Source organism: Nothoprocta perdicaria, unplaced genomic scaffold, assembly GCF_003342845.1.
Source record: "Nothoprocta perdicaria isolate Ctin4 unplaced genomic scaffold, notPer1 scaffold_55, whole genome shotgun sequence".
Lineage (NCBI taxonomy): Eukaryota > Metazoa > Chordata > Aves > Tinamiformes > Tinamidae > Nothoprocta > Nothoprocta perdicaria.
Window position 1 is genome coordinate 84,200 of NW_020455810.1, and position 16,341 is coordinate 100,540.

Here is a 16,341-nt window from a genome sequence, read left to right on the forward strand (position 1 = left end):
AAATGAAAAATCATCCAAGTTCGCATTGTTATGCCCCTATAGGTGTGTGTAAGTGTGTAGCCAAAAATCTTGCTGTGTCCTAGAGATTCTTTGTGGTCACCAGCAGTCCCTGGAAGATGATTCTCCTTCCATTGACCTTGTGGTACCAGTTCCTTGTGCCCTTTATCCACTCTAGCCAATTCTGCTACGTTTTGATAGATTGGAGGATGGGTGGTTTTAAGATTCTTGATAGGCTCTTCTAGATTTAATTTACAGATTTTAGGTGCCTTTAAGGAAACTTCATTACCTACTTGTCAGTATTGAAACTTGAGTGAAGTTAAGATAAAATTCAAATGCTAGCATTTATTTTTTTGCATACAAAACAGAAAAATTATAAATCTTTATAACCTAAATAACTGCAAAGTGAAAAAAAAAGTTAATTTTCATGCACAAAAAAGATTGTTTCAGAAATACCTCTTTCTTCTTTATCAATTTGACTTCATGTCCTTGCTATCAAGCTGATCGGGTTTTTGATCTGTTTAGCTTGCCTTAAACCTTAGATTGCACCTGCTCAGGGTAACTTGTGAGGGGCCTTTGGTGGCTCTTCACATTCCATTGTGGAATGCCTTTCCTTATTCTGAAACTATGTGTATGATTCAAATACTGATGTAGGATAACTTTGCATGACCTAGTGAGACAACTTCTGATTGAGAGCAGGCATACATCACAGTGATGTGACCAATTGCTATGTTTTTCTTCCTAAACCAAATGAGAAAATGTTTTAATTGGAACACACACACACACACACACACACACACACACACACACACACACACAAAAAAAAAAAAAAAAAAAAAAAAAAAAAAAAAANAAAAAAAAAAAAAAAAACCCAACCATAGCAAGTGCTCATGATGTGTTTTTCTTGTAGAAAAAAAAATACAAGTATGTGTATCTTCGAGCTTTGCCTGAATTCAGGTTGGGATGTTGTAGGCAGGAGTTTTTTCAGGCCTTGTGGACCCTGTGGCCATGGAGTTGGGTGTCTGATTGCATCAGTGCCGTAGGAGGAAGCACTAAAGCAGCAGTGAGTTCCAGGATTATTGAACTGAACCTGCTTCTCTGAGCATTAAGAAATACCGATGTTGCCAAATAGGAGCTAGGTCGTGTTACTGAGATGATTTAGTTTGTACTCTTTTAGCAGGGAGTAGAAGCTGCTGCAAAGAGAGTTAAAAATGTTTATTTTCTCTGCTTCTTGAACTTTCCAGATAATATGATGCAGTATAAGTATTTAGCTAACATTGATTACATGTTAAAGAGTTATTTATGCGTTTGAAAAAAACTTCCATACCTTTGCTCAGTAAATAGATTCCCTGGAATGATTTATTTTAGTTCTTTTATGCTTTAAATGTGCTTTCTTTCTCCCCCAGATTGTGTGGCTACTTGAAAAGTTGAAACACTAAAAGCCCAATTTCTTTCTGCTCTTGCACATGCCATCCATTTGCACAGTGGGATTCCAGCTAAGGATAGAAACAAGAGCAGCACGCCGGGGAATGCGTGCACCTAGCAGAGACCTGAAAGCTTCCATCCTTAAGCCTTGATAATGGTATAATGACCTTAGTGATCATACTGTGCTGCATCTCAGGCAAGAGAAATTAGAGAAAAGCAAAAAAGTTCCTTGCTCGCTTTATTGGTGATGCCTGTCATTTATTTTAAAATGCTACTTCTGTATGACTTGCTTGAAGACACAGAGAGCGGTGCTGAGCTTCACCGCTTTTCTTAACCTGCCATGAGCTTTTCTGTTGTCACACTTGGCAGGAGGGCTAAAATGGAACTGCTTGCTCCGATCAGGAATGTGTTGCACTTTATAACACTGGCTCCCCATGTTCTGCTGGGTTCACTAGGCTTTAGGTCATTTCAGCTGAAAGCCCACTGAAGAAGTTCCTGGAGGCAAACAAGAGGGGAAGCCTTGCCCAATTCAAGCAGACTGATTCCACGCTGTCCTTTTAGTCTAGGACTGGGGCAAAAGACGTACCAGATTGTTAGGACTTTTTAGGAAAAAAAAGAATAATGACAAGTGGTTGTTGTTCATCTCTAGTAATAATGGCTATTGAGCAAAGACAGAAGTTATTTTAAAAATAAATTGAATAACCATTTCAGAATCTGCATTTTCAGCACTTCAGTTTGGTTTCCAGAAGTGTTTTCCTCTTATCAGTCACTATCCGGACTGATGAATATAAAAATAGCACTTCCTGAGCAATTACAGAGAATACTTCTGTTAATGAAAACCTATTCTATTTTACTGTGTCTGCTTCTGTAAGTGTTTCAGATTTCCAGAGGATCATCTAAGGTCATTCTGTTACCAGAGATGATGATTGTGTGTTGTATAATTAAATGTGTGATGTTATGCCATAATTTTCTACAGAACAACTGGGAAAATTATTAATGCTATACAAAGAAGATGGTTAGCTTATACTATATTATTCATTAAGAATTACCCAAAGTTCAAGCATTAGGAAGGACATCTGCAGGAAATTCAGAGCATTCAGCCGCTTCTAAGAGATAATATACATCAATGGTTTGAAATAAGTAATTGATTTCCCAAATTACTTAACCGATCTTTTATTTCTCAATGAGAATAAAATTGACACTTGTAAAGCTAAGCCATCTCCTGTAGCTGAAATTTCTGTTATTAATTATAATAATATCAATAAAGCCTTTTATTGAACAAAGAAAGCATGTGGGATGAGGAAGGGAGGCTTGAGAACAGGCAGAAATAAGCATTCTTACTGGGTTAGCTTGATAAGTAGATACACTGTCACCAAAGTGTCTTCTGGAAACTGTGGAACATTTTTATCCAAGAGAGAGCAGATAAATCCCAGACCTCAACCAAAAATAAAAAACCCTGAAAGAATTACACTAGCTTTCATAATCATAGGGTATGATCCTTTATTTCTCGTTAATGCTGTTAGTAGTTGAACAGGCTTGTATTTGATTTAAATGGGGGTACTTTCAGTAACTGATGAAATGTGTCATTTTGGTTAAGCTGAAGAACGTAAGTACATTTTCTCTTTTTTTTCAGTGATTCTAGATAAGCTGTTGAAAAACAGATTTCTACTGCCACATATGCTGTATTGAAATGCCGTACCAAACTGCAGAAGGAAGAGCAGGTTACTTAGTTGAAAAAATTTTAGGAAAAAAAGTTTAGCAAGTACTCATTCGGACACTTTAACATACAAAAAAATACAAAACACAGTTTGCAATATAGTCAGGGCGACTGAGGCTAACCCTTTATAGAGCAAGCTTAAGAGGTCAGGGCTTTTTAGCACTCTCCTTTCATTGTTCAGTGATTAAAAGAAAGCAGAAAATACCAAAATGCCTAGGAGAGCCTCTCCAGGTTGTCCTACTACATTTCAGCTAATACATCTTGGGCTCCTAAACTCATTGAACTCTTTGATAAGTCATTTGCTTCCTTGACCAGTTCCCCATTTCCTGTGGCTAAGCAGTTGCTCCCACAGTGATTGTCCCAGTGAGTCACTGACACTCATTTCTTCTGTAGAAAGATTTTATTCAATATTGTTCAAGCCCTTTTTGCTAAATACGTAAGTTTGAGGTTTTATGTGCTAGAACTGCATTGCTTTGAGCTACAGGTTTTTTGGAGATTTAGAAACCTTTTGCATTGGTTTGCATTGGTCTGCTGCTGTTGCTCTAAAACCTCTGTAGGATGTCACTATGAAAACAGACCTTTATGGCATTTATCCCACTGTAGTTCAGGTAAAAATCATATAATGAATAATATTAATAACTTGTCTTAATATTCTTCTTTTTAAAAATTTCTGATACGTTGCTATAGATAGATATATCACTGTATCTAGAATAGAAGCTGGTGATGACAGAAGTATTATATCTAGAGAGGAGTGACATCATATATTTTATTAAGCATTTTCAAATGTGCTCACATCCCCTCTTTATTGCATCTTTAGATGAAAGTTCATTGGCATAATGGGCTTTGTGAGATTTGAAGAAAAAAGTAAATAAGAAACAACCACTTTTTCCTCTTCAAATGAGAGTCTACCATAACTATTCGCAAAGGGATAGGAGAAATCAACGGGATTTCTTCTAAAAGCAACAGGAGAAATACTTGGTTTTGATACAGAAAGAAAACTCTTTTTAGCTTTAAATTCTGTGGTAAGTAAAATAAGTTTTCACGTCTCCTGTCTGGAAAAATAGGGGGCTGGTGAGGGATCTTTGTGGTTTCTAATTTATTCACTTATCGATGGAAACTGTGCTTTGGCGGCTCCCTATGGTCAAGTGGAAAACCGGGATGTCACTCCATGGCTCTGCTGAGCCTCTTCTGCTTTGCTCTTGGTGGTTTTGTGATCCTTCTCCTCCATCTCCTCACGAGCTCTAGAAAAGCTGGTGGAAAGTGCTCTGCCCTTCCTGCTTCCCAGCCCTTTTTCCGTGGTTTCTCCTGTGGAGCTTGTCACGGTGGTGGCTGCTTTCTCGTGGGTTAGTGTAGGCCTCACCGATCCCACCCGCAGGCCCTGCGGCTTTCTCTCCATCCAAAGCCTATTGATGGCTGTTACATGGGTCGGTGCCTCCTTGGAGCGTCCTGCCCCACACGTGCTGGGAGGACATGGAGTGGGGGGCAGCTCGTCTAGACCTTCGGTGTGGTCAGAGCTGGTTCCAGCTTGTGTAGGAACCTTCTACCCAGAGCAGAGCTGGTTCCTGCGTGTGCTGGAACTTTCCATGCGATCGGAGCCGGGCAGCCCCAGTCCCAGCTCCTTTGCTCTGCCCGAGCTGGGTTTTCCAGTGGGCTTTCCCCATGGCACTTGGTGTGCCATGCCCCACTTCTGGCAGCAGTAACAGTCATTTCCTTGCAGAGAATACTTCCTTCTGCAAATGTTTCCTTAATGCATTCTCACCTCCGTGGGGCCACCTCTCAGCTGTGCCTAAGTACTGGGCATGGGTAGCAAAATGGGCTCTTAGTGCTGTGTCCCCATGTTACCCACTGTGTGAATGGAAATAAATGTTGTGCCCAGGGGTGGTCACGGAAAAGCAGCTTCTTGCTGCCTGTGGTGCTGGAGAGAAGCACGAGATGCCGCAGGCTTCTCCATGAGAAAGCCAACTCCAACTTCGCTTTTCGATCCCTGTGAGACTTATCTACACAGTGAAAAACTCAGGAGAGGATAGTTGTTGGTGTAAAATATGAGGAACTGTGTCGCTGGTACCTTCAGGGAAGGTTAGGTCAGCAGCAGCTATGGTGTATACCAGAAAATTCAGGTTTCTTGCTTCTTATGTTAAGTTTTTTACTTATCTTTTTCCTTTTCCTTTTTTTTTTTTTTTTTTTTTCTTTCCCAGCTGCCTTTTCTGCAAAGGAGATTTGCAGCTTCTGTGTTTAAAAAATGTAAGGTCAACTTTCAAGTAAAAGAAAATGTCAGCTTTAAAGAAGTTTAATTTCATATTGAGGTGGCATCCTTTTTGGATGTGCAAATCAGTAAAAGGAATGTGATACTGATGGGCACAAAACCAGATGGGCACAAGCCCTGTCTGATCCTTTAGTGCAGTGGACCAATAGAAAAAACAAATCTGCTTTTTGAAGTATGAGATGAAATTTTCATGGTACATAGTATAAATGAGCAAATAACTGAGGTGATGTGAAGGTGTAGTAGATTTGCTTTTTATGTATATCTACATATTCGTGTATGTATATTTGTAATCTGATGATTTTTTCTTGTTTCCTGTTACCTAAAGATTGTAATTGTGTGGCCCACTACAATGTGATTCTGAAGGGGCTGTAGACTCACTAATTCTTCTTTTAAGAGGGAAAGGTGCAAGTGAATCAAAAATCCTAAATAACCATAGATGTACTGCTTTTTACTTCTTCTGAAAAGTCTTTTTTGTTCTCTCTCTCTCCTTTTTTTTTTTTTTTAAATAAAATACCTTTTCCCTCAGCTCCTTGAATTCTGACACACGTGGGAGGGTCTTTTTGTTTTTCCCAGCAGCTAAAGAAGCAGTAGGTTTGTTTTGGCAAGTTGTTTGGAAATAGGAGAAATGGCAAAGTGCCCTTTTACCACTGAGCACTAAGTGCCCGGTTTGCCTGCTATTTTAGATGCAGAAATAGGTATGATATGCAAATGGATCAACGCGAACATTTTATAAGCATGAGAAGAATATAAAAACGCTGCAGTTTTTTCATGCTGTGCAACCTGCACACATTTAAGTCAATTTTGAAAATGATTTAAAACAAAGAGATCTGTTTGGAAGTTATTAAATCATAAGCACAGTTGAGATATACAGGGTGTAAATTATTGAAAGCTGAAGTTGAGAAGTATGATAAGGGACATTCAGAGAAGAAGTAGTTTTAAATATACAGTATAGACAGTCTCAAAAATTAGAGGGAGCAGAGTGGATGTGTATGCAGAACTCTGCCCTTAGAAACCAGGAACTAATTAAATAAAGACTTGCCTGTCAGTTGTATTTGCATGCTACTAAAAATGCCACCCTGCTTTATATTATAAATGGTTGTCCACTTTATCTGCAGTGTGTTTCCCTGTTAGTTTAAAAGGTTTTTGGAATCATGTTAAGTTAAAACTTCTATTTGAAAATGCAGGTCCTAGCTGGTTTCTATTTTTCCCCAACAGAAAATATCTCTGCAGAAGAAAATAATATATAATAAGGGATCTTACAGGGTAGATTTGGTAACATGATGTGAGAGACTAAACTGGAACGTTATTGTATGCAGCTTGGATTCAGAAATGTTTAGAAATATTTGCAAATGTATTAAGCACTTAAGCTACTGTTTGAGAACAGTCACACAAGAAAAATGTTTAAACTTTGCATGCACCTAATTTACCTTATCTTAAAACCTCCAGTACTTCAGAAAATTAGCTTAGGAATAAAGTTTTTAGTTTTCTTAGAGTTGAAAGCATGAAAGCAGCTGAGTTTATAATACTAGCCTGTAGGAGTTGCATTAGCTTAGGAATTATGGATGTTTCTTTAATGTATTGTCTTTCATTTCCACATAGCAACAGGGAAAAATAATGCAATAAGATCCCCCTCACTCTGGGCCAAGCTGCTCTCTGCAGTTGTACCTGCAGATTTGTGAATACATGGACTCTTTATCCCAAACTCCTTCCCTGAGAGCAACAAACACCAGGCTTGGGAAGCAAAGGGGTAATGTTGGGTGTTAGTGGAGGTGGACTAACTGGAAGGAGTATGGAGTTTATTTTGTGAGGGTACAGCCAGGAAGCAGACCAGGATGGGGCAAACCAATCTGCCAGCTCTTTGCTAGCAGATGCACAGCTCCTAGCTGTGCCCCTCTCTCCCTTCCTGTAACGTGACTGATGCTCAGGCAGATTGGGAAGCCAGTTCAGTTCAATAACCAGAGGCAGAATAACTTGGCCAAAAAGCTGAAGGGTTTTCTGTCCACCCAGTGAACTAATTTGAAGTGAGATGGCAAGAAATTATAATTAAATCTGAGGAAGTAAATTCTGTATTTTGATAGTTCTACACTGTTGGATTTAATCATTTGAGGGTTGGGGTTTGGGGGTTAATCACTTGGGGGGGATTGGTGGATTTAGTCATTTGGGATTTGGACTAGATGATTTCTAGAGGTCCCTTCCAACCTCAGCCCTTCTGTGATCCTGTCTTGTCTAGTCACGAGCTGGATCTGTGCAACGGAACATCATTATCTCCATCTCTCAGGGTCTCTACACCTCATGGCCACCATCTGCTTGGACTTTGAGTGAAAGCTAACTTTAATGGAACATGACATGATTGCTGTCTTTAAAAAAATAAGTGCTTAATTAAAATATTGGGAAGAATATTTCCCCACATTATGAGTCTGTAGCTTGGCTTCTCCTGATTTCCTGTTAAAAGTCTGTTCGGGATAGAGTCCCATCACTTTTGAATGAATGTGTGCAAAGGATAAAGAGAGATTATTCTGAAGCTGGCTGATTGATGCCTTGTCTATGCAATTGTTAAAATTTGTGGTTCTTAATATATGGGAATACATGTGGCCCTAATACATAGAGAGTAGCTACAGTTGTGTGTGGTTGGTATTTGCTCTTGTTGTGGCATGTGCATTTTGGTCAAATTAGATTTTATGGTCACCTGTAGGATTAGATAGAGTTACAGCTGTATCACGGTCTGTTTGCTTTCAGTCATTTATCTTGGTAGGTATCCAAAGCTTGGATACCTTGTGGGCTACTTCATGCTAGAAGGGTATCTAGTCAGCTTCCCTTCATTCTAGTCTTCACTTCATTCCCTAGTGGAAATGCAATGAGAAACAAAACAGAACAAAATAGTGTTGCATGTTCCCAAACATGTGGTGCTTGTTACTCTCATATTGCTGTTTGCAGAGCAGCAGTGGCAGGTGAGATGGACCGTACTGGTCTCAGACTTCTGTAGTCTTAATTACTAGATCTGACCCCCATATACAACGAGCTGATTTTTGCCTATGCTATCACTTGAAGATAAACATCAAGTAGAAAGTGGATTTTAGAAATAAATAAATTCCCTGTATTTAGAAGAATAATTCATTTAAAATAAACTAGTATATTTATGCTAATTCTATAAAAATGTAAGGTTTTAATTAATTAGAGTTTACATAAAAAATAGCAATGATGAAAGGTGAAGAACGAAAGTAAACCCCCATAAGGTTTTACTGCCTAGCTGTATAATCCATTTTGGCCAAACAGAAGCTTCGAGGCAGGCAAGGATTAGTCTTCTGTTACCTGTGTATGGCAGAAGACCTAAAAGGCACATCCAAAGTGAACAGGATAGGGTGGTATGCTAAAAAAAGGGTATATTTAGTCAGTGTTATGGATGTTATGGATTTAGTACTGCTAACATGGATCAGTGCTTTGCAAATGTTTTTATCTAATACCTTAAGTGAATGAGTTGCACCTTATAGGATATGCAGAATATTTGAATGATTTACTGTCCAGAGATATGTGAAATTTGTGTCACAGTTTAACCTATTGTTTAACCACCAAGGAATTTTAAATTGGAAAATACGGCACAGCAAATGCCGTTGTTTGTGCCTTAAAACTCCTGTATCCTCCTATCGGACTGTATTTCTCAGAAATTTGTTCAAATGTGTTGTGAAATACAGGGTTGATCTGTGTGTCATTCAGTAATGCCCGGGTCTTTCCTAGCCTTTTTTAGGGACAGATGTCACTGATGGGCAGTGATTCTGGTACAGCACAGTAGTATGTGAATAAGCTTTAAGGAAGGAAATCACACACATATCAAGTTACTGCATATATATGTGTATGTGTTAATTCTACAAAAGTCTTGCTCATTAATTTTAAATTAGGCACTGAGTGAGAGACTGCTGGATATATACATCTATGTATGAATATGTATCTTTTTGTGTGGATGTGCTGTTCACACATATGAAATCTTTGTGTTACAGTAATCGTGTAAGAGCCCATCACCCTTACGCAAGGGGCACGCACAAGATGTTAATGCCAGGCACACTTGCTCCAGTCCAACATTAGTATCCTTTACAAAGCTTGATCAATCTCAAGACATTTATAACTCGAGAAACATTAGGACTTCACCCCTCAGAGTTTTAGAAGCCAGTATTCAAGTTTAAACATTATGGCCATCTGCATGATGATATTTTAGAGAATGACTTTATCATCATGGAAAAATAGAAAAAGCTTTTCTCTGCCACTTTAACAGGAGCCTGTTAGGCCTAACCTGACAGCTCTCAAAACCATTCTAGGGTGGAACATCTTTGTTATAGTGACTCTTATGCCATAATCCATTAACTAGGGAGTAAAAATAGCCAGGATTGATCCATATGTAAGTCCCTTGGTCTACTCTTTGCTCCAGTGCACTGAAGTACTGTACAAACTGTCTGTCAAGAAGGAATGGGCTTGAAGTCACCTTAGTCCTGCCTCTACAGCAGATTAGCAGCCTCGGGCTTGAGGCTTTCCTAAGCTTCAACAGCGTTCTGAACCACTCTAATTTATTGTCTTGATTCTACTGTTCTTTTGGATGTGAAGCTTGTGGCTGTTTTGTTAACTCCAAACTGCCTTTAATTCTGGAAGGGTGATTGATGAGGGTTTGCTGCTATCCGCATCCACAGCCTAACCCTCTTAAAGTAATAACAGAGCTGTCCCAGAATTTTGTAGAAAATGTATTCTTATATGATACACAATTTTGTTTTATTATTTCTCTTGACTTTTAAGCAGTTATTTCTGGCTTCATAAAGAACTTCTAGACACTGTTATACTTCTGATTTTTTAATGGTATGATATTCATGAAATTATATTCTCTTTGAAGAAGAGTACTTCTTCAAATAGGGTAATAGGGCAGAATTTATTAAAACTTGTCTTCTTGCCCTAGCAAATATCTGCTGCGTTTAGGCATCTCCACTATCAGCACTTGCTTGAGCAGGATACTGTGGGAATGCCGTAGTTGTGAGCAAGTAAGGCTCTAAATGGGATTGGGATATAAGGCTGAGTTCAGAAGTTCACACAGCAGCATTAAGATCATCTGTGTCATCATCCCTGTCAGATTCCTTCCCTTCTGGACATCTGAAGGCATTAGAAACTCACTGCCAGGTAGAAACCTTTGATGTGTCATGTGAAGTGCATTCCCTGTTCAAGCAGGAGTGTGATCTTTATGGGAGTTCAGCCCTGGGGTGCTCTTCTCACAATGCTGGATGACTATCATCCACATCCCATTAACATATATATTAACATATTCCCCATAAACAAAGCTGAGCTCCAGAAACCATGAGGGTTACAGTTTTGAGTTGCTCTATGAGTGTAAAAAACCCAATATTAAACTTTTTCTATTAGACATATTGCAAGTGGTTTCATGAAGACTTTCCATGCACATTGGAAAGCCTAATATCATGCCTATTATTAATGAACAATATAAAAATGGCCTCATACTGTTTTGCTTGCTCATAGGCCATTCTTAATGTGTTAATGGAAGAAAAACACATTTTGGACCTAAGTGCTGTGTTCTTAAGTTTTCTTAATGCTTTTCAGTAATGCATTTGTCTAAAGTAGTTATTAATTTAGGTCCCTCATTAAAACAGTAATGACCTGATCTTTAAAAAGCTGAGTTTTAAGCTTAGTTTTAAGCAAACGGTTAATCCCATTAACATCAATGAGCTTTTCATTAAGAGGCTTAAAGTTAAGTAAGTCTTTTTTGGTGCATGTTGAGAACCTAAGATGTGATTCCACTGATGATCTGTTTCCCCTACCCCATCTGTCCCTGAGGATTTGCTGGTGTTGGAGCTTCAGCATTACACCTACCAAGGTGTCTACTCCTCAGTAGATATTGGCACAAGCACGGTAGCTAGGAACGTATTAAAGTCACTTACACAAATTCTGTGGCAATTTAGTAGGATTTGGATGTTTAAACCATGATACAAGCTACGTACATGAATATTGTCTCCTGTATAAAAGCTAAGTTAATGAGGCTTTTCTGATATATTTAAGTTTTGTTAAAAATAATATACACCCACACTAATTTCTAGGTAAGAGAAGAATTGCTTAAGAAAGAATGGTGAAGAGATTTATATCTGAACAAAAGAATCCAGAATAAGATAGGAGTTAAAAAAGACTGTCTTGGTCAAGCTGAAGAACTATGGACCTGAGGTAGCTGCCTGTTACTTACAGTCCTTGCTGACCGGTTGTCTGTTTCAGTGGAGCTTTGGCTTTTTTTTTTTTTTTTTTTTTTTAACTTCCAGTCTATTTGGCCCTGAATTATAGTTAGATACAAATTCCTGAAAAATACAAGTTGGCTTAACTGCACATAAAGAACTGCTCACAGGCAGGCATATTGCATGGCTTCTAAGATGCTGAAGATAATTTGCTATTATTATAGCAAAAAAGATAATTCTGCCAATTATCATTACTACTTTTCCTATCTTCCCATGCATCTGCCCACAAGTACTTGCACACTCATCTGTACCCCTTTCATCCATCCCTCTGGGCAAAGCTGCCTTTGCAGTTCACAGGGCTCATTTTTATAGCTTGTGAATATGCGACAAATAGAATTCAGATTATTCTGTTTGCATCTGTCTCTCACAGATGAGATGTTTTACTATAGGTATCAATGAGGAGGTTGTGACTTGTGAGTTGAAGAATTTGGTAGTTATGGGTAAGTCAGTCTAAAATGGAACTGGATTATTTTAATGATGGATGTGATGAATGAGAACCATGGTTGCTTGATGCTGGCGGAGCTGAAAGAGCAATGAAGGAAGACAAGAAGAAAAGAGGCAAGAGAGAGAAAAAAAAAGATATGCACATTTCAAGAGAACGGAAAAGTGGGAAGAGTAGTGAAGAGTTGAGCCAGAGAAGAATCCATTTGGTATTGGGTAGAAGGAAATTTTAGAATTACAGTAAGAAATCAATATACGAGTAACAACGCTTGTGTTGTTAGCAGTGATTATAGGTGGCAGAAGTAGTGTCACACAAGCAGTCAAAAGCTTATGGAGATTTCATTTGAAGTACAATGTGAAAAAGCATGTTTTTAATACAGGCTTCAAATTTAGACCTGACATATATTTAGAGCTGACATATCAATTTATAAATTTAGACCTGACATATATTCAAATTTAGACCTGACATATCTTCTTTGCTTTCCTTTCTGTTTACGTGTCATGTGTATTACTTGAGCGGCCTAAGAGTAATTCTGGCATTGTCAACAGCTGTAAACAGAGCCTGTTACTCAGCTCTGTGTCCCTTAAAATCATGCCCTTTCTTCAGTTTTCTTTTTCAGGTGGTAGTTTTACTTCTAAATAGGATATTCTTTTGTTAAGGTTTTTGTGACTACCACGATCGCTTTTTATTTGAATAGAGAGAACTCAGGGAATGACCTGATCCAACGTAGTAAGGAAGTTGAGAAGCCTACAGCAAAACTTGTTGAAGTCTGGAGATGCCTAAGTTGCTTCAGAAGTTTCCTGATTTCCCAGTTTTTCTTCTGATCCCACGTAGGACTGACCACAGTGCCCAAAGGTCCCTGCCAGCCTCCCTTGTGTGAACAGATGGCTTTGGAAAGCCATCGTCCAACAACATCAGGGCGTCATTAGATCTGTGGAGAGGGAACTTTGTGACATTTTATTGAAGCCAGTAGCAATTTGTGTCTGGTTTCATCTGGCACTCAAAACAAAGCTAGCAAGGAGCTGGAATGATTTGCATCATTAAGGCAGGTTAAGTGAATAGCTCGATGGCCCAGTTTTATTCCTAGAGCTGAAAAGACTGATTCTGAATCTGTAGCAACCCGTTCTTGTAAGTGTGAAAAAAGCGTCCTTTGAGTGTATAAGTTGGTTTCCTTTCTGTATAACCTTGAAGTTCCCTGTTATTTTACTACAGTTACCAGTGTTTAAGATGCATTCTCTGGTATTGTTCCTTTCATTTTACCTCCAGAAAGCTTTGCTATTTATTGTAGGACCCCTGGAGTGGAATTGTAAACTCAGAGGTTTGGATTGATTGTTATAAACCTCACAGAATTTTAGGGGGAAAAAAAACCTCATTCATACATTAAAAATACTTCAAACTTTCAGGCTTGCCAAATACATTTTGAAAGCTTGAGAGAACAGTGTTCATTGCAAATAGTATAGCACAGAATAGTATACAAATGCAAATAGTGTAATTTTGACAATCTCCGTGATTGTCAGAAAGGCAAAAGAGCATGAAGAAAAAGAATGATCAGGGAGAAAGTTAGGCAAGTATTTTTCATGGCTAAAAAAGTGTTTCACATCTGGTTTGATTCTTGGGAAGAATTCAGTGTGTTGTTTCTTCTTCATTTTTTTTTTCTCTCTATTTAAACATTTTAGGCATCCTTTCTTATAGCAAAATCTGGCGTACTGGTAAAGAAGAGTTTTCAAACAGCAAGCATATACAAATAAATGGTTTAACGCGGTCCAGGATAAGCAGAGTTTAACATTTACTCTATTTTTTTCCTCTGAAACAGTGAGATGCAATTTCATTTTTAACAATAGCTTATTTATCACCCTTCTACCCTGAGAAACATAGGTATACCTGTTGCTGACATTTATATATAGATATGTGTATATAAAAGAGTATTTTATACATTTTAAGGACTTTCAAGTACAAAGTATTTAATTGGTAGCAAAGTACAGAAGATAATGTCTTTATGCTTTCTTAAGCTTTAAATAATACATTGCACTCTTACTTTTTTAATTTTCAGGCAGTCTTTTGGAGTGTTGCCACACTGCCCAGCGACGCCCTGGTCCCTCATTTCTGAGAAATAATTTGTTAGAGCAGTGCCCGGGCATTACACACAAGTGGCCGCTGCTTGTTCCTCCCGTTTAAGCCGAGTAATTGCTCATCACAGGCTCCTGTGTTTGCTTTGCTCCCCTGTTGAGTGACTTGACCTTTATAAATGGGAGGAATTACTCAAATCAGAGGATTCTCTGTGGAAGGGCAATCTTTATTCCGCCAGCAAGTTCTCTGGGAAGAGGATACAGAGGGGAAGAAAAACCTCTCCTGCTTTGGGAAAGTTAAAGGATTCTTGTGCCCTGCCTCGGTATTATCTGTGACTAAATAGACTTGACTCTAGATACACGTGTAGGTGGCTTGGTGCCCTGTTGAGGAAAAGAGAAAGAAGTGACTCAGGCCCATGAATCATCGCGCTCTCTTTCCCAGTTGTTCCTCTCGTAGCAGGAAGTGGCCAGTGTGGTTGCGGGTGCAATTATAGCTGGAAAAAGAGTGGAATGGCTGGATTTATCTGACTAATTGTGTTGTTACCACTTCATTTTCTGACAGTCGCCCTCAGTGCCAGCAGTATGTCTAGCTGCAAGAAGGGTTTCTTCGGCAGCTGATTGCCAGGGAGCCCTTCTGCTATCCTGAATTTGCTCTGCATCTGCTTCAAAACAGGTCGTGAGCCTAATGAGAACAGGCATTGAATCCCTTAATCTCATTTTAATGTCATTTCTGTAACTAACCATTCATCATAGTTGTTAACTGCCTCTCTGTATACAATACTGTTTGTTAATTAAATCACTTTTTTTCCTTGTTTTGTTTTTTTTGTTTGCAATCTTTGTAAATCTTATTTAAAGAAGACCCTTCATTTCTCTGTTCAGCTACTCAGTTCCTGGAACACATTTGCCAAACAGGGTACAAAACCTACCAGTTTAGGGTGTTTAGTAGTTTTATGAATAGACATTCATATAAAATGTCCTGTTAAGAGTATCTACAGCAACCAGCGAGTCTCCTAAGATGTCCCTGCAGCCACCACTCACTGTCGCCATTTATTATTAAAGGCAGCATCGCAGATCACTGTCCATCTCGCAAATGGTTTAAGCAAAGTGACAAGAAAATGCACTTTTTAAAGATGCTTTTACGGCAGGAAGGCTGAGCTGCACAGCGGTGCTGAGATGCTGCCCGTGTGATGCTGGTGTGACCTGCCTGTTTCCATCCTGGCAGCGAAGGAGAGCCCCAGTTCTGCTGCGACCCTCCAGCTCTGAGGGACTTGCGGTGCAGGAGTGGGCGGTTAGTAGGTAAAATACCACTCTTTTTTTTTTCTCCATTGAAAGGATTAAGACTTGATTTTGGGAGAAAAAGAAAAAAAAGCTCCTCACCAAAAAAAAAGGGTGTTTTTTGTTGTTTCTTTTGGGTTTTTTTGAGTTTTTTGTTTGTTTTTGTTTTTTTTGTTTTTAACAGTGAGAGACTGTCCTTTCTTATACGTCATTTGGGCCTCAGTCTTCCCACTACCTCAGCATTTTTCTTCTCTCTTACTTGCAGATGTTGTTATGTTTTGCCCTTTCTAAAAATTTTCTTTATTTCACATAACAAAATCTGAATTTTAAGCCTTTATATGGACTGTGGGGTCAATTTAGGAATAATCTCAAAAAACGTTATTCATTCCACATCATGGTATGACCCTAGCTAGCTCAAATGTTACAATTTGTCCTACCCAGTGGTGCCGCTGTGTATTGAGGTCTGTTACGCTAACAGGTAATATGGATTCTCAAGAACATTAATACTGGCAATAAAACAATCAAGGGCAAATGAATACAAGTTCTTATCTAAGCCTTGAATCAAGCAAGTGCTGGACAATTGTTTTGGCAGTGGCCAGGACTTTAAATGAAATCTTTGAATTTCCATGTTCATGAAGTAGCCAGAACTAAAAATGAAAACAAGAAATATCAATGTGTTAATGATTGATGAAGTCATGTGGCCCATACTTTTTTTACTTCCAGACTCAATGCATTCTTTGATTTACAAAAGGAAATATAAGACCATTGTGCAAGAAATTAAGTCAACAACCCATAATTCTGTGTTGAAGTATTATGGGTGAAATGTCTAAAACTAAACTTAACGATGCACATAATAAAAACACAGACTGTGATTTAATAAGGAAATAAGA

General features: G+C 38.6%; 1 protein-coding gene across 4 annotated transcripts in view; it reads left to right on the forward strand.

The window, feature by feature from the left end:
• CDH18 (cadherin 18) overlaps positions 1-16,341 on the forward strand; it is a 227,731-nt gene that overhangs the window by 53,963 nt on the left and 157,427 nt on the right. The window contains exon 1 of one of the 4 annotated variants that reach the window (XM_026048534.1): positions 4,140-4,161. The exons of the other annotated variants lie outside the window; for them this stretch is intronic. The gene's annotated coding sequence lies outside the window, so the exon portion shown is untranslated. Of the gene's footprint in view, positions 1-4,139; positions 4,162-16,341 lie in introns of those variants that run through there. 4 annotated transcript variants of the gene reach the window in all.